The sequence below is a fragment of the Marmota monax genome, unplaced genomic scaffold (assembly GCF_021218885.2).
Source record: "Marmota monax isolate L192 unplaced genomic scaffold, Marmota_monax_Labrador192_F-V1.1 WCK01_AAM20220418_F8-fsc00564, whole genome shotgun sequence".
NCBI lineage: Eukaryota > Metazoa > Chordata > Mammalia > Rodentia > Sciuridae > Marmota > Marmota monax.
This window is the reverse complement of record NW_026692148.1, coordinates 242,764-268,102: the sequence shown is the minus strand read 5'-3', so window position 1 is coordinate 268,102 and position 25,339 is coordinate 242,764. Positions and strand designations below refer to the sequence as shown.

Here is a 25,339-nt window from a genome sequence, read left to right as displayed (position 1 = left end):
TTAAAGTGGATAAAATTTAGTTGGTACTTATGTTGGTTTGGAAGAATAACATCTTACCAACAAAACCAAGGATTTCTTTAAGAACATGTGGTAAAGCAACAAACTGGCACTTCCCTCTCTTTTGGTCATGCCACCAACACTAGACTGAATTACATGCACACAATCCTAAACCCAGGCTCTTAAGTAGAGCCTGATAAATAGCAATTTCAATGATTGATATCAGACAGAGAAAAATACTTGAAGAGTATTCTTTGTGAGATCATACCCCAGGAAAAATAAAGTTTAACCAAGAAATTTCATTGCGATTGAAATGGTTGCCAGTGTGTTCATCCAATGGGGAACTTCAAAATTCAGACAGGGATAGGTACTTCTGTTTCTTTTTTGATTCTTCTTGCTACTGATTTAGTTACACTGTTCTTTTGTTTTTGTTTATCTTATTTTATTCTATTATTTAAATGGAGAAATAGGAATAACCACTGTGTAATATCTAATTTAAAAGCTGCTCCACTGTGAGAGGAAAAAAATTATATAATTGGTTCCAAAAGTCATATCTAATTCCTGCAAGGTGCTCTATGTTCTTGGATTGCTCTAGCAATACAGCAGTAACAGACAGTGCTTCTTGTGTGACCACCTCATTAAGAATCAAAGCACATCTGTTCTCTGTCCTACAGGTACCAGAACATATTTTGGTCAGGTATAAAATGGAATAATTTCAAATCTGCTATATCTACAAGTTGAAAAGCCTTACAGGGAGGTTTCACCCTGTCATGTTGACTTAGAGGTCTGGATTTTCAAAAGCCACTTCTCCAGACTAGTTTCTGTAGTGGTTCATGTAAACAAAACATAAGTAAGACTATTCCTTCTGTAGCTGCTTTCATGGAACAGCAGGATTACCTGAAAGTGTGATGTTAACTAAATATAACACAGGCAGAGAGTGAGCTTCTGTGTTAACCACCTAGTGATCTAAAGGTAAAAGGTCATCACCGGAAAAGAGCAGATACAAATATTTTAATGTTTCAGCAAGAAAGAAGTTCTGCTATACATCATCTTTTGTAGGAGTAGAGGAATATATATTTTTGACTCCAGAAAACTCCACCACTGACCCGGCAATACTTTTCAATAGCCAGTGCTGCTTCCCAGCTCCACTGACTCTATCTTGAATCATGAGTAAATATCCCTAGGTACCAATAGGTTTAAATTACTTCTGGCTGGAGGATATAATACTTTTCAGCCTGCTGGACAGCCACAGCCTCCACTGCACCATCAAACTTGAATGCAAACATTCCCCCATCAAAGCAAGCCAAATGTCCCATCTTCTTTTCCAAGTGTCCATTCTTGCATAATCCAATAAAGATAAGACCACCCTGGGACTTCTTAATAAGGTGTTTCTCTATAACCTCAATAGTATCATCATACATCTTTCTTGCCTCATGATCCGTTTTATCTGATATCAACCATCTATATTCATAGATACTGTCCCCCATATTACCAACTAATGTATAATACTTACCCCAGTGCCCTGTTTTGGGGTTCAAATAATTTGGATAAATGTCATTTGGATGATCCATTTGCTGAAGTACTTTCTGAATATGCACGACCATTTTATAGTAAATCAGGTCCCCTGTCAAGTAGCTGAGGTGGACAAATTCCATATGTAATGTACCAAATTCAGCCAGAATGCTGCTGCCTGCAAATGCCCACCTCCAGTTTCTCCCTACTCCAGTTTTCAGATTCATCCTTCCCCAGGGAATCCCAGTAGGTGTGTTAAAAGAAGTTGGGAATTTCTCAGCCAACTCTACTGCTTTAATCTTGAATATCTCTTCTCCTGAAAGGTAATATGCTGCAAGCAGTCGTCCAATAAATCAAATGTTAACTTCACACAGACACCTCTGAATTCACACTGAAATCAAGGTTGTCTTCGATCCATCTTTGTCCAACAAGAAATTCATCATGCAGTCCCATGATATAAAGGGTATCCAAAGCATCTACTATGGTAGCACTCAACTGTGAACTTCCAAATATGTTAGTATAGTGTCCTTTCCTTGCAGTAGGTCTGAGTTCATTATGACCCCATTCATATGTCCTATAATTATCCCAGGCATGTTTCATCATCTCTTTAATTTTTTCCCCTTTTTCTTATGTCACTGTCTACTAGTCCTCTACCACTTATTCCTACAAGATTTAGAATAGGGACTGGTGGCAGAGGTTTGCTCTCTCTTTTAATATTTATTTTTTTAGTTGAACACAATAACTTTATTTCACTTATTTATTTTTATGTGGTGCTGAGGATTGAACCCAGGGCCTACATGACAGGCGAGAGCACAACCATTTGAGCCACATCCCCAACCCCTGTATTTCCTCTTTTGACTTCTTTAATTTTTCTTTTGCTTCTTGCAGGGCCTTCTCATAGTCTGGTTGAATCTTATTTCTCAGATGGTGGTCTTCTTTTTCTCTGTGTCTATGTTCATCAGGTCCATGGATCAGGAAGACTCCAGGAGTTTTAGCCCCTTTGCGGGCATCTATATGAAGAATTAATACATCTTCTAAACCCAGATCAAAGTGTTTGTATTTTGAGGAGTCTGGAAGGAAGAAATTGCCCAGAACATAGGGTGATGAAGGCACTAAGAATAAGGAGAAGGATAAACTTCTCAGAAAGTCTCAAGGTAGCTTGTGATGTGGGAAGGAGGGTGGCCCCATGTTCAGAGGTGGAATCCAGCATCTCGACAGGGGAAGCAGGGCTGGGGGTAGTTATCCTTTAGGCTCTTGGACAAAATATTTTATAAAGTTCTCATAACAAATGTACTAGACATTGAACCGTTTTCAAAATCTTGACAAATAGGATAAAGTCAATTTTTTTCCTCTCACAGGAGTGTTGTGTTTTTTAAAAAGTATCTCTTTCATGCTCACCCAATTACATCTGGAAACCTGGGTGGCCTTCCAAATGATTGCTAGTTTTATGTCCTGTGATATCTTCCTGTCATTAGGCTTTATATACTTCATCAAGTTGTTACAAATCTTCTCTTCATTCCTGGGAGTAGATCCCGCAAACCACACTGCAGAAAAACTGCAAGGTGGGTTCTTCCATTTCCTCACCCCAGTGAGATGATCAAATGTGGTTTCCCTCCCCCACCAGGAGGATGGCGAGGTCCAAGAAGTTGTAGAAGGTCCACTTAATCTCCTCGATGCCTCTGTTCAACTGTCTCTTAACATTCGTGGTGGTGGGGGAAAGGGGGCAAGTGTCTGGGGAAATGCAGGTCTCCTCAAAAGTCTCCCAAAAGGGTGGAAGGTCTCCCACCTCTCAGGAAGGCTGAGGCAGCTGCGGTGGGTGAAACAAGGAGGTTGGAGCCTACGATCACCGGCACCTCACCACCCGCCCTGCAGACGCCTGGCGCCTATGCTGCACCCTCCACTGTCCACCCACAGGGCAATGAAGCCTCAAATACCTGACTCCTGGGATCTGCCAGTGCACTGTTGGTTAGGGAGCGGAACTTCCTCTTCTGGAGGCCACCCAGCGCCCCCACGTGTGCGGGGGAGGGGAGGCCTGGCAGCCGCCCCCACAAGGGTCCTCCCCCTCCCCCCTCCCCCTCCCCCTCCTCCTCCTGCCTGGTCAGGGAGCTGCCGCGCCTCAGCTTGCCGAGGTGGGCTCTGGCTTCTTCCAGCCCTGCCACCGGCCCCCACTGGGGACCTCCTCTGCGCTGCCTCCTGTACCTCGCAGCGGTTTGCCCTGCCGGCGGCGGGAGAGGCGGTGCTCCCACGCATGCGGGGCTGCAGCCTGGGCCCAGTCCCCAGTCTCCATAGGCCCAGAGAGCAGAACCACCGCGGGGCCGACACCCCTAGGGCGCAAGCCTTAGAGCAGTCGGGCGGAGGAGCGGGTAAGGGGACATGGACCAACCTGCCATCCACAGTTTTTTTTTTTTTTTTTTTAACCAGAAGTCACAGGTACACTAAGATGGAATCAAGCTTGAAATTAAAAAAAGTAACTGCAGAGGTTTCACCTTTTTAAAAATTCATATTTAAAATAGTCCTAGGAATAGAAAAGTGTCTTGTTCACAGAGCCACCATCTTTCATCTTTCATATTTGTTGCATTATACAGTGACTGTCACATAATAACTCTCAATAAAAATAGCTACTTTAATGAAAGCTCTTCTTAACCAGCAGGACAGAAGATCATCCCCCAAGGATGATGGGGAGAATCTGTTAGTTAAATAAACCTATTTCCTCTGTAAAGAATCCTGCCTCAGCTATTTTATTATATCAACAGAAAATGACTAATTCATGGTCCAAAACAAAGGTAGAAGATAATATGTTTTTGCATTGTGCAGTGCTTATCACTGTTGTTGAATGTGACTGTGAAGCCTGTGCCTGTTTTCTCTAAGTCCCAGCCCCTGATGTAGTACCCAAAATACAAAAATAAAAAAAAGTCAAGGCTGGAAATTATATTGGTAGTATATTAAGGGTATGGATTAAGAGAGAAAAGAGCAGAACTTGAATCAGAATTTCATATGCAAAAGGATGCACTCCTACCCAGTACCCAGGTAACTCAGGGTAAGAAGCTGTATGTGTTTTAAGTTTAAAAGTATACATTTTTAACAAATTCCCAGTAATAGTAACTTGAATTTTGCTTTTATTTTTGATATTGTTTTCCAATGAACTGACCAATTTTAAATGCCCAATGGATCAGGGCTTCTGTGGTATTATTGTTCTAAATGCAGACTTAAAGTTTCAAGTTTATGCCACCAAAATGCATACTGATTAACAGTTTGTTGCCAAGAAGATAAGCAGTGGCCCTGTAGATGAGGGGGAGATTGAGAAGCCCTCAGATGGCAGCTGCCAATGTCCTGGGGCAGCTCATTGACCTAGAAAGCAGATGTTAGTACTCTCACCACAAAAAGTAAAGAAACAACTTTATGAGATGATGAGTCTATTAATTTGTGTAACATTTTTAATCATTTTGCTGTGTACATCAAATATATATACTAACACATTACATAATGCCCTTTAAATATTCACAAAAAGTAAAGGCAAAAGACAGAGAATGAAAAAATAAATAAGAGAGGCAGGGTACTGGGTTCAAGTCCAGATGCAATGAAAAACATGTTGTGTGACCTTGGACAGTCTCCCCTCTCAGGCCTTGGTCACCTGAACAGCAAAATGCATTGAGTTAGATAAGGTCTTAATTCCCCCTGGTTTGCTGAAGCTATACCCTAGGCATTGTTGTAAAATGTCCCAGATCCTCCATCCCATCAGCCCCTGTATCATGAATGGTACTCAAGGCTGACTGGGCTGTTTTACAGACAGAAGCCACATGATCCCAGAATCACGGAACAGCTCTGCTTTTCTGAGCTTGTCCCTGTTGATACCATCATCGGTCAGTCTGGCTCAAAGTCAGTCAGCAGACCCACAAAGAAGGAAGATGCACATCTGCATGTTCTTTCTGAAAAAAATCCCCAAGGTCAATTATCCAAGGCTGCCAAATAGAATGTTCCAAGTGATCCTGCATTTGTTTGTGTTTGCACAGAACAAAATACACCCAGACTCTCCATGGGGATTTCATTTTTTTTCCTACAGGAATGGGCTCACAGGGAACTCCAACTTATTTGTAATGTTTTCATATTGTCAAATTTTTAACAACTTGTAATCAGCAAACAAAATGTGCTAATTTTCAAAAAGAGTCAGGAAAAAGTAGTTGTGCAACAAAATCGGGGGCTGTTTTATTCACCCCATGTCCTCCATTCCCTCCTCATCTCATCATTTCCCACCTCAGCTACTGCTCAGCTCAACATGCAGATTTCAATAGAAATATAGAAGAGGGGAAGCTTGGGGAAAGAATTGCGAACTCATATATCATGTAGATGAGGTTTGAACCCAGATCTCTCAGATCCAAGTAAGGGCCACCAGTTAGCTAATAATAGAGGGATTCTCCCAGGGTGCTTCCTGTTGCCTGTTAAATGAAGCACCCTTAGACCTTTTCTTTAGCTGTCTTTAAAATGCAATAGGGAACCGGGTGTGGGATGTACACCTGTAATCTGACTTGGGAGGCTTGGGATCCTCAGGCAGAAGGATCAAAAGCTAGCCTCAGCAACTTTCAAAAACAAGACCCTGAACAACTCAGCAAGATTCTGTTTCTAAAAAAAAAAAATTAAAGGCTGAGTATGTGGCTCTGTGGTAAAGCACTCCTGGCTTAAATCCCTAGTACCCCAGAAATAAATGAATAAAATGCACTAGGGAGGTACTTGGGTTGCAATTACCTAAGGTGTTTGTGAAATGCAAATTTCAGGACCCTCAGATTCCTCAAAATCTGTCTCTGAGGCAGAGTCCAGGAACCCACATTTCACCCTGATCCAGGGTGATCTTCTTAACAACTAGTTTAGAAATTATCACCATCCAACTTGGGGAGGCTCCTCCTAATTTTGGCCTCACACTGGGCTTCAAATTATTAGATTAGGCTAATGGATGTGAAAATGAACTTGGTCTGGGGGAAGCCTGCTTAGCACAATTCAGGCCAGTGCAACCCAGGAACACCCAGGATCACACCCCTAACTAACCTCTACCACCTTGTCCCTAAAGTCAGCATTGATCTCCAACACAGGGATTGGTGGATTCTTTCCACCTTAGCCAATTACTGTGAAATTTAATTTGTGCTACATGGCCTGAGCAAGGGGAACACATGATAAATTTAATACATTAATTTTGAGTTTCACAGAACCCAAAGTCTGGAGCCTACAGGACTATTAGTCTTGTTGAGTAAAGAAAATGACAGAACATCTTTCAGAGAGACAGGTGGTCCCTGATGTGCTGAGGTCCCCACTAATCCCTCTTCCTCCCCAAATGCTGTGGGGTCAGGGGCTTTGTCCATGAAGGTGACATTCATTCACAGGATTGTTAGGTGAATGCAGAATGAAAACAAATTAATGAAGGGGAGAGGCTGGTTCGCCAATCCAAAAGTGTCTTTGCACATTCCTCAAATACCAATTCACTAGACATCATTGTGAAAACCTCCCTTGATCCAGAGTTTGGCCAAAGCAGTAGAAATGCTTTTTCTGCTTAGGGACAATGACTCCAAGAACCTCTGAGAGAAAGAGGGACAGGGAGGAATAAATTTGCTGTACATTTTGTACAAAGTTGAAGGCATCCTGCATGTGGATCTCTTCTTCCACCTGAAATGGCTGTGGTGACTGGGATTTGATGGAGGTTAAATGCTGACACAAATGTTTTCCTGAAGCTGTCACTGTTGCTGGTCATTCATGGATATGGAAGACATCCTGTGGCCTTCTACTGTGCACCAGGGATCTCACATTTGAGTTGGGAAGAAAGACAAGTAAGCCACAGGGGTGCCACATCTTGACTTGCTTCTGTCCTACACTCTTATATTCAAGAATTCTTGAACCCATACTGCAGCCTGGGGAGGGGGTGGAGGACATGGCGACAGAGAGAAGAGGATTAACATGTACCAGAGTACAGATGGACAGGAGGAATAATTTCTAATATTGTGTCAGACAATAAGGTAACTATGATTGACAATAGTTAACTATATACTTTAAAATAGTTCATGGAGAGGAGTTTGAACATGCCTAACACAAAGAAATGACAAATGTTGGAGGTGATGGATGTGTTAATGGCTTGTATCTGATCATTACATTGCATACATGTATTTACAGGCCACACTGTTCCCATCAATATGAACAATTATTAGGAATCAAATAAAAATTTATTTTTTTTTAATTTAAAAAGAACTCTCAAACCTACACACCATCTTACTTGCAGACAGCAGTAAACAGTGACCTTTTATTCTTGGCTTGTACTTTTCTGCACAGAAATCTGATTTGGGTGACCCTGCACACAACAAAGAGCTTATGCTCAGCACTTTACAAATTCTGTTTCCTTTTCAGACCATCCTGTACCTTCCAAGAAGGGTGCTTTGATCATCATCTTTGTACAGAACAGAAACAGAGGCAACAAATGGTGAGATGGTATGCTAAGGATCAGAGTAGAGGGTGTCCAGCCCAGGCTGTCTGACTTCTAGTGTTTCCTCATAACCACCCTGCTGTCCTCTGAGCTTCATCCACCATCTGACTTAATCTCCCTCTCCCAGAGATCTGGTGAATGCAGGCCAGGATCGGTGACTCTCCTGGAACTTATTATCCTTTGATATTTTTGGCTTTGAAAGTTTATCTCATTTGTTTAAAGCCCCATACATATTTTTTGCAACCCTGTGACACAAATGAAGGTGCCAAGAACCTGGGCAGAGCATTCTGCAGGCACCAACACTCAATTGTTCCATTCAGGTCCTAGACCCTGAACTTCCTTTGTTCCTTCTTCAAGTTTCCCCAAATCTGTTCCTCTGAATGCTAAGAAGGTTTTTCTCCTCCCTCCCAATCTCCGCAGCAGCCAATGCACTGCAAATCCCCATGTCTGACCTGATAGCTTGTGATAGATTACCACATCAAATGTCAGCTTGGAGGAGGAAATTTCTATAAGGAAGTCACCAAGATTCACAGCCATCCTTCCTACTCTGATTTCCTATGTCCCCACTCTACACATTGCCACTACCACCAGCAAGGTCAGCTCTCTACAGACACCCCTGATTATGATGAATATGTGTGACATCTCTCCTCCTCATGTCAGTGTTCTCCATGAGAGTGACAGGCTCAGGATGCAGCATCTCAGCCTAGCTTCTCTTAACCCTCTGCATGGATGTGGCCATTTTTTCCAGGATCCACTGCATGGCTGGACATGGTTGATGTGGCTATGGGGGCTTGCAAGGGAAGTCAAGAACTCTGTACAGGGAACATGGTTACAATCCCCCAGGGAGGATAAACAGGGGCCAGAGATAGCTCCTTCCAGAACTTGACATCACATATCTGGATCCAATGTTTGCTGTTCACAAGAGAATTCTGTTGGCTGTACCATAAATCCAGTTCCAGGTTCCATTTTCCCTCATCCAAACCAAGCAATCATATCAATAATAATAAGTCAGGGACTCACAGGTAGAGAAGATTATAGTTTCCACTGAGGTAACAAATACTATCCCAGGATGCCTCAGGATCTTTGACTCACTATTTCTATTCTATCTTCCAGATATGAACATAAATAGCTACATCAAATCATGCAGATTTATAATGGAACATCCCCTTCTATGGAAGCGTTCCTGGATGAAGCTGCTCATTTGCCCTCCCATTATGGTTAGCTCCCTTGCTTTATCTTCATAGCAATTCACAATCTAATGGTAGTTGACATTTGTTCTGTCTCTGTCTGTTTGCCTCTAGAGTTTGTTAGGACAGAGATTTAACCTTGTTCCTAGCTTCATCCAAGTTGTCTCACCCAATATCTAACACATAGGAGAAACTCACGTATATTTGTTGAGTGGATGGATAAGTGGGTTCCATTTGTAATTCATCTGAACTCTATAAGATGCTGTTGGCTTTATGAAGAAACAGAAATGGACCTTGGATGAGCTAAGTATACTCTTCATTGTGCAAAATTTTCTGAAGTTCTAAGACACTCAGAAAATGTGAATATTTTTAATGCAATATTTATTTTAAATGAGTGCAAAAACTTCCACAATAAGAGAAACTTCAAAACTTTATTAAATAAAGTCACACAGGGCACCACATCCTCCTGATCCTAATCCTGAGCCACAAATTCTACATTTATTTAAAATGTTGATAATTAGCTCATCATGGATTTATGCATTCATTTGCAATTTAAAGATATTGCACTAAAATATTAATTACCTTGCTTATATTTTTTGGTAACCCTTTAAACTGTGTCCCTCAGACAAGTGTTTCCCTCACCTCACTCTAGTTATGGACAGAAAATTATAGTTGAAACATCAGCTTTGCCTCAAACAGCTCGTTTTTATTTATTTTTATGTGGTGCTGAGGATCAAACACAGGGCCTCGAATGTGCTAGGTGAGTGCTCTACCACTGATCCACAACCCCAGCCCAAACAGTTCTTCTTTGTTCTACCCAGAGCTTACTAGTGGCACACCATGTAATTGGAGTCTGTCTTTAATTTTTAGAGGATTTCTTGGGGGCCAGAACTTTGTAGTTCTTTCATACATCTGCAATTCATGAACATAACACTCAAACAAAAAGGGGAAATAGAAGCATTGCAATCACGCACACAAAAACATGACCTCCGATCACATGGCCCTTTCAGTACCCAGGAAACCACTGCACTGGATTTAGTTTTATTTTTCCCATCAATATTTTTACACCATCAGCTATATAGCCATATAACAAATATATAGTAATATTTATGATTTGAATGTGTTCCCTCCCATGTTATTGTGTTGGAGACTTGATCCTTAGCATAGCAGTGCTGAGATGTATGACCTTGCAGACGGGATGACAGTGCAGGCCTCATAGATGGATTAATGTGGTTACAACCAGTTTTTCATGAAAGTGAAGATGGTACCTCTTCCTCTTTCTTACCAGCCCTCTCATTGTGTATTGCGTTTCAGCAGGGGATGATGACAGAAAGAGGCCATTGTCAGATATGACCACTTGATCTTGGACCACCTAGCCTTCAGAACCATGAACCAAGTAAACTTCAATTATCTACAAATTACCTAGTCTGTGGCATTTTGGTATAGCAGCACAAAATGGATTAAAACAGTAATGTACAAATTTAAATATCCATGCTGTAATATTTTAAATATTCCTCTATAGTTTAATCTTTTCTTTCATATCATATTTGCAAGGGCAATTCATGTTGATGACTCTCTAGTTTAAGGATCAGGAAATTTTTCTGTAAATATCCAACTAGTAGATCTGGGTGCGGTGGCACATGCCTATAAACCTAGCAGCTTAGGAGGCTGAGGCACAAGGATTGAGAGTTCAACGCCAGCCTCAGCACTTTATCCAAGCGCTAAGCAACTCAGTGAGACCCTGTATCAAAATAAATATGAAAAAGTGTTGGGGGCGTGGCTCAGTGATTAAGCACCCATGATTTCAATCCCTGGTACCAAAAAGAAGGAAGGAAGGAAGGAAGGAAGGAAGGAAGGAAGGAAGGAAGGAAGGAAGGAAGGAGGGAAAGAAAGAAAAGAAGAAAAGAAAAGAAAAGGAAAAGAAAAGAAAGGACTAGTAAATCTGTAGTTTTTGCAGGCCATATGGTTTCCAGTTGCAGCCACTCAGCCCAATCATGCTAGCAGGAAGGTGCCCTTATTCTAGAAGTTAATAAATGGGCTCTAATAAACTTTATCTGCAAAAAATCAGGACATGAACTGGATTTAATGTGGGGGCCATAGGTTGGAATCTCTTCACACACTCTCCCTCTGGGGAACTCATTTTTAAAGTAAATAACTGTGTCCCACCCATCCTCCTATTAACAAACTCCCACCTGGGCATTACATCCCTTTGATCTGCACATGCTTCTGCTATGAACTCTCTGGCTTTTCCTAGACACATGGGTGATATTCTCTAGCACATATCCATAGAATTGAAATTGCTGGCCATCAGCTATGAACATCTTCATCTTCCATAGACAATGCCAGGTTGGTTAAGAGCAGTGAGACTGAGTGTGACTCCCCTTGGTAGTGCAGAGAGTTCATGCTGCTGTGCATCTTGGGCAACATTTGGCTACATCGGACTTTTTGGTTTTGCCAGTCTGAAATGTGACCTGGTACCTAGTTTTGTGATCATTTGCCTTTCCTGCTTGCTAGTTAGATTAACATCTTTTCATGACTTTATTGGCCATATGAGTTGCTGACCACATGAACTTTTGAAATAAGAGCCTCCTACACAACTCCAAGGTTATTCTTATTTATATTTTTGAACCATTTTTTTTCCTATTGGAATGTTTGTTTTCAAATTGATTTGAGGAAGTTATTTACATTTTGTGGTTTCTCTTTGACAGTTTTATGAGCTGCCCATTTTTACTCCAAGTACATATTGTGTCTTTATGTTTTGATCAATGGAATTTCTTAACTTTAGTGTAGTCAGAATGTCATTTTCCCTTATGATTTGTGCTTCTGTGACTCATTTAAGAAATTCTTCCTTTAGAGCAGATGAAGTTCGCATGAATCTCACTTTTAAATTAGTTTTACACAATTTCCCAGAGCCTCAGTTTTCTCCTCTGTGAAATGGGCATAACAGTGGCACATGCCTCACGTATCATTCCCAGAGTGTGTGAAGCATGTAGCAGAGCATGAGGCAGGTAGTCACTCTTCCCTTCATCTGACTCCACACCTATGGAGCCCCACACAGGGACTTGTGAGATTTCATGTAGATAGACACCTGGCTCTCTGGCCCACTTGTGTTCTGCTGGAGTTCAGTCCTCAACTTTTCTGATTTTTCTAGCTTCTGTTTCAGCATTGTTAGCTCCCCCTGAAAAAACAGACACTTTACCAGAAACCATTCCAGGCCAGAAACTCACATCCCACTCTTGTTCAGAGGATTAAAATGGCAGTCAGAAAAGAGAAATATGGCCTAGTGATCTCTTGCAAATAAACCACAATGTTTTATATGTTTCAAAATTGCTAAAAAGGTATGTTTTCACCATACCCTCAAAAGTTGAGTATATGAGGTGATGGATTAGTCTCATTTCATCACTCTTAATAACATGAAAACACTACCTCAGGTTCCATAAATAGGTGGAGTTATTATTTATCAATTAAAATAAACTTTAGCATGTGCCAAGTCCTGGGTTTAAACCACAGCACTTCAAAATAAATGATTAATTAATTGATTAATTAATTAATATGTCTAAAACAGAATGGTTGGGGAATGGTGTGGTGACCAGCCAGCATGTCGTAATGATGCCTAAATGCTGAGTTCCAAAGGACTTCTTTTTTCACCATTTTGAAAAGTCCACATCTGGCCTGGGATTTTGGCTCAGTGGTACAGCACCTGCCTAGCACATGCAAAGTGCTGGGTTCAATCCTCAGCACCACATAAAAATAAACAAATTTTAAAAACTCCACATTTCTTCTTATATCAGTCTGGCCAAAACATCCCAGTCTAGGAGATGTGTGTCAATCCCCAGAAGGAGTCCATTGTTCACCCTGAGATAGGACAGGCTGCTGTGGACATGTGCTCAGTGCTTCATTCTCCAAGGTAGATCACTCTTCTGCCAGTTCCCCTGCCCTAACCTATGATGCCACCATTGAGAGAAGCTCACATGCTCACTGAAAGCTAGGGGAAATAAACTACGTCCACACAGAGAGAGTCATGTCACTGTACAGAGGAAAAGGAACAAGACTGATACACACACAAAAATATATAATATATGTAAACACACACATAAATATATATAATATATGTAAACACACACACATATACACACACATTTAGGTATATTGGTACCAGGGATTGAACTCAGGGGCACCCAACCACTGAGTCACATCCCCACCCTTATTTTGTATTTTATTTACAGATAGGATCTCATTGAGTTGCTTTGTGCCTCACTTTTGCTGAGGCTGGTTTGAACTTGAGATCCTCCTGCTTCATCCTCCTAGCCACTGGGATTACAGGCATGCACCACCGCTTCCAGTTTCAGAATATATTTTTAAGTGCAAAATGTAAAGTGGTAAGGAGAATATATAGGTTTAGCATCCTTATCCAAAACAAAAGGGGCCAGAGTGCTCTGGATTTCAGAGATTTTCAGATTTGGGAATATTTGCTTTTATTTTACCTGTTGAGATTTTCAGAATGCTGATGTTCAACTGGCATAGTATTCACTTTTTACAAAAGAAAGAACAAAGTGTGTGTGTGTATGTGCATGTGCTTGTGCATACCTAGATAGTGCAGTTGGAGGATGGCCTGTGTCAATGGAGGCACCCAGAAGGAGGCATTGAGGGCTGCTTGGAGGAGCATTTCCAGGTCAAAAGTGCTCAGGATTAAGCCACCAGGTTCTAGGTACCAGATGGGGTACAGGGAGAAACATCCACCCTTCTGCTGCTACTTGGACTGACCTCTTTGGCTTGAAGCTGCTCATTCCCGATGGTGGCACTCAGCAGTGGCTGAAGGGAATCAAAGAGCTGTCACCATGGCCAGTCCTTGACTGCCAGGAATACGGCCAAGTTCTTCTGGGTGCACTGGGTAGCTAGGCAGTGAATCTGCCAGGGATAGAGAGGACACGAGGAGGTCCCTCCCTACACAGCTGAGAGAAAGAAAGGAGAGGAAGCAGGGAGTGGCCCTGGGAAAGGAGGAAATGGCCCTAATCCAAATCTCTTTTCCAAATCATCCCAAGGCAACATATAGTTGAAAGTGTTGTGGATCAATGGGGTTGTTCACAATATCTCAGTTATTTATGTTTTCTCCTTTTCCTGCCTTTGTCATGTGCATATAGTTGAATTCACAAGTTCATATAAACTGGTGGTGCATGTAATGGGGAAACTGAATTCTGGTAGTAGCATTCATAATAACAATGTCAAGGTCACAGTAGGTAGATTTTTTTGAGCATTTGCCATGTGCTTCCTTCCTTACTAAATCCCTTATTATGTGTCTCCCCTTTCCCAGTTAGTAAGAGAAAGAGGCGGGATTTGAACACAGGCCTTGTTTGTCCTGAAAATACAGCCATGCTGATTTCTTTCCATTATGCAGGTGGCAGAGAAGAAATCCAGGTTCCAGAGATCTCTGAAGCTGTGACCCAGGATGACTCACATCTGTAGAATCAACTGGAGCTTGCGTCCCAAAGACCTCTAGCTGGGACCTGCCTATATCCTGTCTGCTCACCCTGGAGAATGATTTCCTCAGATAGGGGATAGGTTGAGATCATGAATAGGCTGAGTAAGGCATGGATGAGATTGTGTATACCTAGATCAAGGCTGCCACTTCAAATATGCCTGAGAAATAATCAAAATATCCTGCAGAACATTACTTGCAAAGCATCATCACACTGCTTAGGTGGTCCTTGAGCCTGGCTTAAGCATTGTCCAGGGAGATGGATGGCACTTCCTGCTCATCCCACATCTGGAGGATCAGCATCTGCAAGCCAACACTGAGCAGTACCTTCAGATTCTTGAATTCCTGGTGAGATAAGAAGCTCTTGCAAGTTGCCTGGGAGAGAATGATATTCTGAGATCCAGCTTCTTTCAATGCTTCTATAGCCTGGAGACCACATCTGCCTTGAAGGAAGACCTGGGAGAGAGAAAGGCTGCAGGTGACTCCTGGACTCCATCATGGTGACTTGGGTGAGAGGTGCTTGCAACTCAGACACCAGCTCATCTACTTCCTTCCCCAATATCTGTTGGTAGTATCCTTTATTAAGGGTCTGAAGTATCAAACATTTTTTTTTCCAATAGCTCCTCTTTCCCTTCTTATAGTCCTGGGCATTATTCTCAGTGTTGTCCAGGCACCAGAAGCTTGGGCAGGCATGGAAGCTTGTTATATGTGCATAATCTCTGATCCTACTAATCTGAATCTGCAACTTAACCCAGGGAGGATTACATATATCTTAGTTTGGGAACCACTTCCAGGACAGATGTGCTTAATATTGTCTGTGCACCAGGCTCACCCAGGCAATGTGGTAAGTACAGATTCCCATGCCTCACCAGGAAAGGGGAGGTGAGGGCCACTCTTCTTGCCCTGGGAAGGGTGAGGCTGAGCTAGCTCCCCATATGACAGTGACTGGAATATCTAGTGGAAAATAGCTCTACACTCGCCACCAGGCTGTGGCTCATAAATAATGGATGGTGGCCTTCAAAACACTGTGTTCAAGGGATTCTTGGCTCCCCATAGAGTTGCCTCTAATAGGCTGCAGGGAACAGGACCAAGGAAACCCAGAAACCCAGGCTGCCTGTGAGCCAAATATGAAGGCCAAGAGTGCTGGAGGTTTGGGCTAAATGATTCTTCTGAGAGAACTTGATACTCTGGGGACATATCTACTCAAGACAGTATGGGTAGTCAGTGTTTGGTTCCTTAGCTCCCCACAGGCAAAGGAAAGATGCTGTATACATGGGGTCTGGGTCAGAGGCAGCGGGGGGCAAGTTCCTTTTCAGATGAACCTATGCTGTTTATTTCTAAGAACAGTCAAGTAGTTTTCTTGGTCAGATGTGTCTTGAAATCTTTCAAGTGTCCATTTCTCAGGAGGCTCTGGAAAGCTCTGTCTTCATTGGTGAATTTATCAGCTAATGCCTGACATTCATTCAGTGATATTTGGGGGACTTCACATGCATGATCCCCTGTACCACAGCTACTGTGATTCTGCAATGTCACAGAGGGAGAAACTAAAGCTCAGGGGCATTCACCCATGATCCTCCCCTAGTGAGGGGAAATGCCAGGATTCTTTTCCTTCTGTGTTACTCCAGATAAGGCCACTGTTGTTGCTGAATGTAACTGACACCTGCATGGATCCTACATTCACAAGGCTTTCCACCCATGACCCATTTTAGCCTTCCTAACAACCCTGGAAAGAATTTGTCATGTAATTGACTCAAATTCACACATCCAGTGAGCAACAGAGTTTAGACTTGAACCTGGGACCTCAGTTGTCTCCCTCACACCAATTTCTCAGTGTTGACTTCAAGCTTCATTTCCTCACTAATTAGGATACAAATATCTGCAACTTGAGGTTCAACTGCAGTTTGATTACAGGTGGAACCAAGGTCTCAATCAATTCTCCATTATCTAAAACATATTTTCAGTAAAAGAGATCATTTTGCCAAACGTATTATAAGCATCTCTCAACAGAAAGATGAAAATCAGCACATGCCACTGGCACTAACCCTGTGTTGCAACTGTTCATTTGTTTTTCAGAAATAACACTTGCTATCAGCCAGGGCCACCAGGATAATTAGTATCATTGAAATAAAGACAGGAATGGCTCATTACCCATCAAATTGCCTTGGTAATGACTGTATTAATTTCACAAGCTACCAAGTCCCACAAGCTGCTATAAAAATATTAGTGATGAAAATGAGGGCAACATCAATTTGCATATTACCCTGGGTGGCAGAGGCCATCTGAATCATTATTGATTAAATTTTAAGTTTTTGTATAACTAATTCAAGCAATTTTTTTTTAAAAAAAAAGATAATTTGAAACAACCATACACAGAATGGGAATAAGTAGTCACCTCCAAAGAATCTTATTTTATTATTTATTTTGGTTTTTCTGCCTTTTAAGAGCATATGGCCAATGAGAGGTCCAACCATTTATGGAATCACGCCTTTTTCATAATATGTCATGACCTGGGGAACAAGACTGCAGAAGTTTGAAAGATCACAAAGAAAAATCTGAATTATTCACATTCACAAGCCCAGCTGCTTATTGGACCCTAGCAGAACCCAACATCCTGACATCCCAATCATTAAGGATTCCATGTACATAGCAGCTGTGCCAGCAGATTTTCCTCCAAAAATGCTGATAGCTAAGGTTTAAGAAAAATCTTGATATGACAATTGCCCTCATTTCTGGTTCTGCTGAGGAATAAGCTCCTCTCTGCTTTAGTAATTGTATATATTAGAGGAGTTTCTTTAAACTGTAGAATGTTGCCCTATTTAATCCTTGCCTTGCCCCACTGACAATTGTGTTCTGTGATTAATGACAGCTAACTTGTTAAATGACCACACACTTGTTCCCATACTTGGGATGCAGAAAGTTGTGGCCCCATTTTACAGGTGAGGTAACTGAAGGTCAGAAAGGTTTAGTCACTCACTCATGGTTCACAGTTAGGAAGTGGTAGATCCTGGGCGTGGGCCAGGTCTGTCTGTTCTCTTTTCCACTGGGCTTTACAGACTTCCCAGCTATGAATAACCAGCCCACAAAGTATAAAACTTTGTACCTGCCCTAGGGGATCAATCTATTGTCTAGTCTGGCTTCCAAAAGGATACTTTGACCTTGAATTGGTCTTGACAGCTTCTTAGGAAATACCAAGTATGGATTTTTCACTAGTAATAACATTTTATTATTGGGATACTTAGGTTTATAGACTTCTAGCTTCTGTCACTAGAAAAAAAAAAGGGTCTGAAGTAGCAAACTTCTATTTCCTATCTCACTATATGGTAACTTCTGGGATTGTGGGAACTGATTTTTGTCTTCATGAAAGAGGTAAACAATTATTCCTTTTCTTTCCCCTGGCTAAACACCACTGGTCCAGAACATTAGGCAAAATCCCAATTGATTTTTATTGCACCTAACAAGATAATTCTGGTGAATGCAAAGATTGAGAATTTGGGTGAAAACTCTCAAAGATGATATGAAGCAGTGACATTTTCTCATGGGTGCTGGAGGGGCCTGACCTCTGGATGGGCCTCTAGGTGGGAAGTGGTGACATAGGATTCTAGGTCAGCAGCAAGAGAAGTAGCCCAATTCAAAATGGGGAAATGAGAAGGGGGAACCAAGATGCAAATCCTGAGGGACTCTGGAGCAGAGTTCTTGAGGATGGCCCCAAGTGGTCTTGTTCACAGCAGTAGCCATAGGACGTGCGTCTCTACCAACCACCTTATATATTTCCTCTCTGTCATTCCTAAGGCAACTGTCGCTATACCTACTTCACAGATGAGACTGCTGGGGCTTGACCCACTGCCAGGGCTTATCAGGTGTCAGAAGTGGGATTCAATGCTCTCTGAACCACTGTATTTTGCCTCTATACAGAGCAGGAATTACAGAAATATTGATTGGACAGATGATGGATGATCTATGTCAGGATGGAGGAAACTGGTATCATAAAGCGGAAACTGATTGCAGAGGAGGGATTTTCACTTGTTATCCTCTAGTACCTTTAAAATATTACACTAAATGAGTGTTATTTTTCAAAGTAAATATATGAAATAATAAAGATATCTCCCCAAATGAATAAAAGGCCACTTTTTAAAAATATTTATTTATTCTAATTTTGACAACAGAATGCAATTCAATTTATATTACACAAATAGAACACAATTTTTCATGTCTCTGGTTGTACACAAAGTAGAGTCACAACATTTGTGTTTTCATACCTGTACTTAGGGTATTTGAAGTCCATCTCATTCCACCATCTTTCCTATCACCATGCCCCCTTCCTTCCTCCCCCTCCTCTTTGCCCTATCTAAAGTTCATCTATTCCTCCCATGTCCCCCCATCCCCATTATGAATCTGTACCCTTATATCAGAGAAAACATTCCACATTTATTTTTGGATTGCCTTCCTTCACGTAGCATTGTGTTCTCCAACTCTATCCATTTACCTGCAAATGCCATGATTTTATTCTCTTTTAATGCTAAGAAATATTTCATTGTGTATATATACCACATTTTCTTTATCCATTCATCTACTGAAGGGTATCTAGGTTGGTTCTTCAATCTGTCTATTGTGTATTGGGCTGCTATAAACATTGATGTGGCTGAGTTACTATAGTGTGCTGATTTTAAGTCCTTTCAGTATAGACGGAGGAGTGGGATAGCTGGGTCAAATGGTGAATCCATTCCCAGTTCTCTAAAGAATAACCATGCTACTTTCCACATTGGCTGCACCAATTTTCAGTCCCACCAGCAATGTATGAGTGTGCATAAAAGGCCAGTTTTGATGGATCTACAATCAGCAGAGTTCCTATTTTCATTTTTTTCAAAAATACATTATTCTAAACCCAGCATGATGCTTTGACTGCTATTCAATTCTCGTACCTTAGAAAGAATTGAGGCAGAAGTGGCAGGAAATTGTTTACAGCAAAAAGTATAGAAAACAGTTAATATTATATTTTATTTCATTTTTTAAATTAAAAATTATAATTTTAATTTTTAATTAAAAGATAAAAATTGTATCTATTTTTATTGAACAGCATGTTCTGATATAAGCATTCATTGTGGAATGATGAAATCAAGTTAATTAATATGCCCATTGCTTCGTATACTTATTTTCTTGTGTCAAAAACATTTAAACCTACTCTTTAAGCAATATTCTAGTGTACAATACATCATTATTTATTATGATCACCATGTGTACACGAGATCTCTGAAATTTCTTCTTCAAGTCTAACTGAAATCTTATCTCTTTTGAAAAACATCTCCCTGATCCAACACCTTCAACTCATACCTCAGGTAACCACTATTCTACTCTTTATTTCTATGGATTCAATTACTTTAGTTTCCAACCTATAAATGATATAATGCAGTATTTAATTATTCATGATCAGTTTCTTTCACTTAGCACAATATCCTTTGAGTTCATTCATGTTATCACAAATGACAGGATTTCTTTGTTTTTTAAGGCTGCATAGTATACCATGGCACATTTACTCCATTTTGTTTACCTATCTGTCCATTGATGGACAGTTATGTGATTTTATGTCTTGGCTACTATGAGTAGTGCTGCAATAAACACAGTAATGCAGGTGTCTTTCTGACACACTGATTACTTTTCCTTTAAACATATATGCAGAAGTGGAATTGCTGGATCATAATATAGTAACTATATAATCTATAATTATTTGAGAAATATCCATAATGTTTTTCATACTAGCTATACTAATTTATATTACCACCAAGAATGTACAAGGTGTCCATTTTCTCCACATTCTCACCACAGTTATTTCTTGTCATTTTGATAATAATCATCTTCAGGTATGGGTTGATATCTGATTATAGTTTTAATTTGCAATATTACACTTTAATAAAAGTTTTTACTATCTGGACTGAAGACCTGGATTAAAAACCTTAACAGAAAATTGGATAATTCTCATAAAAAAGCAATGTACTAAAAATAAAATACAATTATAGCATTCCATAAATTAGAACATCTGTAGTAATCATACAAAGGTAATTAAAACAAAAATGAGGCACTGTTTTTAATCACTGAAGTAGTGTAAATGTATTCTATTTTCATGTATAGCTAATTAGAACAAATTTTTAAAAATACTTGAAACAGAATGTTAACTATGTAATAAAGGTAAAACTCTCAAAAAATAGATGTCATTGTTAAAAAAAAACATAATAACTAATTCTAAAAGAAGTATGGTTTTGGAGCAGCAAAAAAATTTGTTACAATATGTGTTTGAAATAATACATGTACATACATACACATATATGATGTGAATCAATTGTCATAAAATATTGATATACTACAATTGATAAATCTTGAGTTAGAATAATCTGTCTAAGGATATTTTTCAAATGGAGCTTAACAAAATATATAAAAATTATTATTGCCCCAGTATTTATAATGTTAACAAAATTGGATGTAATTACTGTATGGAAATTAATTCAATATTAATATCAACAAAAATTTTCCAAATAACGCAGGGGCAAAGATTAATTGCATTTTATGGTAACAAAACTCACCATGTGGGATTTTACATTTTTATTTAAATTGGTGTTATAGCATTTGTTGACATGAGAATGTGAGTACTTAAAAGTTTTTGAAGTGAAAGTTTACAAAGGAGTGGTTAAAGGTGAAAGTCATACTTCTCAATTTCAAAACTTATTATAAAGCATGACAAGGTTGTATAGGCATAAGGATAGATCAATGAATTGAATTGAAGGCCAGAATAAATACACCTCTATGGTTAATTAATTTCAACAAGGGTACTGAAGCCATTGAATAGGAGAAGAGTCTTTTCAACAAATGGTGCTGTACAACTAGACATTCCCATGCAAAAGAGGGAATTTGGACCCTTGACATCATGTATTATACAAAATTTTAACTAAAAAGATTAAAAAATATAAATATAAGAACTAAAATCTTAAAACTCTCAAGATAAAAGAAAGGAATAAATCTTCATAAAATATAAATGATAAAAAAACTAGATAACTTGGAATTTATCAAAAGTGAAACATTTTGGGGGAGGGGGTGGTGGGCATCAAAGGACTTTGTTCATATAGTGAAAAGATAACCCAAGAAAAGGGAGAAAATATTTGTTAATCATATATCTGGTAAGAGTCTATTATCCAGAAAAGTACTATTTCAATTCAATAAAAATAAACTACAAAAAAGTGGGTGAAGAACTTTAAGAGACATTTCTCTAAAGAAGTTATACAAATGGTCAATGAGCACATGAAAAAATGCTCAGTAGCCATTAAAGAAATGCAAATTAAAACTACAGAAAATACCACTTCACCAGACAGCATAGCCACCTTTAGAATTGCTATACTAAAAAGAAAAAAAAAAACACAATTATTGCAAAAAATTGTGAAGAAGTTAGAATGTTTATACTTTGCTGGTAGCAATGTAAAATGGTAAATTATTGATCCAGCTCTCAAGACCCCAAAATCCTACTCTTGCATACACGCCAAAAGAACTGAAAAAAGATATGCCCATGCAAACATGTGTACAGGAATATTTACAACTTTATATATAATTATCAAAAAGTGGGGTTGGGGTTGTAGCTCGGTGATAGAACATTTGCCTAGCATATTTGAAGCACTGGGCTTGATTTTCAGCACCACATACAAATAAATAAAATAATGATCCCTATTTTTTAAAAGTGAAAAAAAAATTTCAATGTCCATCAGCTGATGAATGGATACACAAAATATGGCATGTGCATACAATAGAATATTATTAAGCTATAAAAAGAAATCAAGTATTAATTCATACTACAACATGAATGAACATCAAAAATATGCTAAGTATAAGAAGCTTTTCACAAGAGATCACATATTATGATTCTATTTATTAAAATGTCCAGGATATTAAAGAAAAATTAAATTATGACATTTGCAGGTAAATGGATGGAGCTAGAGGATATCATGCTAAGCATAATAAGCCAAATCCAAAAAAAACAAAAAAAAAAACAAAGGTTAAATGTTTCCTTTGATAAGCAGATATAGATCCATTATGGAGGTGGGAAGGGAAGAATGAAGGAACTTTGGATTTGGCAGAGGGGAGAGAGAAGAGGGGAGGGGTTTGGGGTTGGGTAGGACCATGGAATGAGAGAGACGGTATTATCCTATAATTATTCTACTGTCATATATAACTAATTAGAACAAGTTTTAAAAATGTCCAAAATAGAGAATTCCACAGACAGAAAGTAGATGGTTGCTTGAATCACATTTTGAAGATGGCAGGCAATGGGGAGTGATTACCAGTAGGTATGGGGTTTCTTTTTGTTGTGATTGAAAATATTCTAAATTTGATAGTGGTGTGATTGCACGTTATGAATACACAAAAATTCTTGAATTGTACACTTGAGCACTGTCTCCTTTGTTGAATTGTATGTCAACTTTAAAATTTAGTAAAAGAGGATTCTAATCCAAAATGTACTATTTTATCTCTGTCTCTAGTTAGTGGAATTACATATATATTTTTAGTTTCTTCATAACCCAATGCATTATCTAAGTTAGTTCCAATAAATATTTATCATTTTAAAAAACATTTTAGTTTTAGATGGATACAATACCTTTATTTTATTTATTTATTTTTTATGTGGTGCTGAGGATTGAACCCAGTGCCATACATGTGCTAGGCAACTGTTCTACCACCGAGCCACAATCCCAGCCCCAACATTTATAATTTGTAAAATAAGTAAAACGTTTGAATTGTTAATTTTAAATATGGCAATTTTAATATTCAACTTATAAAAGAAAGGATAAAAGTAGTCACACACTGTACAGCCTTGCAACATAAGGGTATAATACTAATAATGGAAAACGGAATAAAATGAAAATAAGTATGCAAAAGTGATAAAAATTGGCATGAATTTATTGTAACATTTTTGGTAATGTTTATCTTTACAAGTATGGGAAATGGCCACATTTGCATCACAAATTAAATTGGAGTTTTATTTGACAGTGAAAATGACAACATTTTCAGGGGCAGGTGCCCTCTTTTACTCTTTAATTCTTTATTGATTATAATTCCCTTAATTTCTTCCTGGAATTTTCCCTTCTCCTTATCTTTCCCTGTTCTTCAATCTGAGTTTTCTTTTTTCTAATTGTGTTACTTATATCCAAAATTTTTCATTTCCTCTAATGCTCTAAAGATTTTAGTTTATAACTTTGAATATTATTTCTTAATAATTTGAACTTTTAATATTTATTCAGCTTTTTGAATTTTGTTTCTTTTATTCTTTTGACTCTTTAATTATTCAGTGGTTAATAAATATCACATTTATTTTTATCTCAGTTTTGCATACTAAATATTCTTTCCTAATTTATTTGATTTCATGCTTATTGCTTTTCGATTTTAAATTTGCTACATATATTTAAATTAGGTATAGATCTCATTATTATTCTCTTTTTGATTCTTGTTAACATCTGGCAAAAAATAAAAGTTCCTCTGATTCAGTTTACACACACACACACACACACACATTGTGACACCCTGCTAGGTGACACACAGCTCCAGGGTCCCCAGGAGTGCAGTGCCCTTTGGTGGAAGAAAGGTCCCCACTTGGCAGGAAGGTATCTCATGGACCGCATTCACTGAAGCCTTCGGCAACAGCGAATCCTCCTGATGCTGCGAGGCCAGATAAGAGGCTGCTACCTCTTTTGCACCATTTTACCTGGTGACATGGGAGCACCGTTGGATGACTCCACTGCACACTCGCCTGTGTGCACCACTTTTGGCTCCACCTGGCTGCCTTCACTCTCTAGAGAGCCTGTCTGTGACCCAGAAGAGCATTCTTCTCGGCAACTCTGGGATCAGCATTAGAGCCGGCTTTCTGGAAGCAACAGTGAGTCCCTCCCTGTCCCCTCGCTATCCGCCCTGGGCCACTGGGCCAGGCCTCTCCAGGCGCCTTGAAGCTTCATTCTGCACCTAAGGCTGTGGCCCTGGGCGAGCATCCTACATCTCTGGTGGCTTTCCATGTCCCTGGGGACTCTGCTCCTGGAGCCCTGCTCCTGGGGTCTTGATCTCCTGGATGGCTTTCACCTCCCCCTTCTCGGCAGAAAACAGAGCCTAGCAGGCCCATGGAGACTGGCAATCCAGGTGCTAGCAGGGCAACTGGGCATGCACAGAAGCTAGGCAGGTTTGGCTTGCAAATCAGGCAACTTGTGAATTACTAGAGTACTAGGAGAAGGAGGGGAAGAGGAGCAGGTCTGTGGTAGTTATGACCACCATCACAGGGAGTGAAAAGAAAGTGACCAGGACACTCAGAGAAACCAAGAGGTCTGTATTGTGGCAGTGTCAGATTCACAGGGTAAGAAGAGAAAAAAGAAAGAGCTGGAAAAGAGAGAGAGTGGGGGTGAAAGAGAGAGCAAAGTGTGTGTGTGTGAGAGAGAGAGAAGAGAAGAGGAGAGGAGAGTGAGAGAGAGGGGAGAGTGAGAGAGAGGGGAGGGGTCTGCCAGGAGAGTTTTTATAGCCAAAATCTAATGGGTTATCTGGTTGGAATACAGTGAATGGATCATGCAGTAGTTGCTAAGAGGGTCATCTTCTGCCTTCAGGCAGACCTGGCAGGGGTGAGATGTGGGTTTCTGTTGTACCAAATGGGGTGGGGGATGATTTTTCATCATTGAGACAAACAAGAGATAAGGAACCAGA

At 39.8% G+C, this 25,339-nt stretch overlaps 1 pseudogene; it reads right to left on the bottom strand.

Moving 5' to 3' along the window:
* Positions 1-874: 874 nt before the first annotated feature.
* Positions 875-3,796, bottom strand: LOC124076228 (mannosyl-oligosaccharide 1,2-alpha-mannosidase IB-like; annotated as a pseudogene).
* Between the last annotated feature and the right edge of the window lie 21,543 nt (positions 3,797-25,339).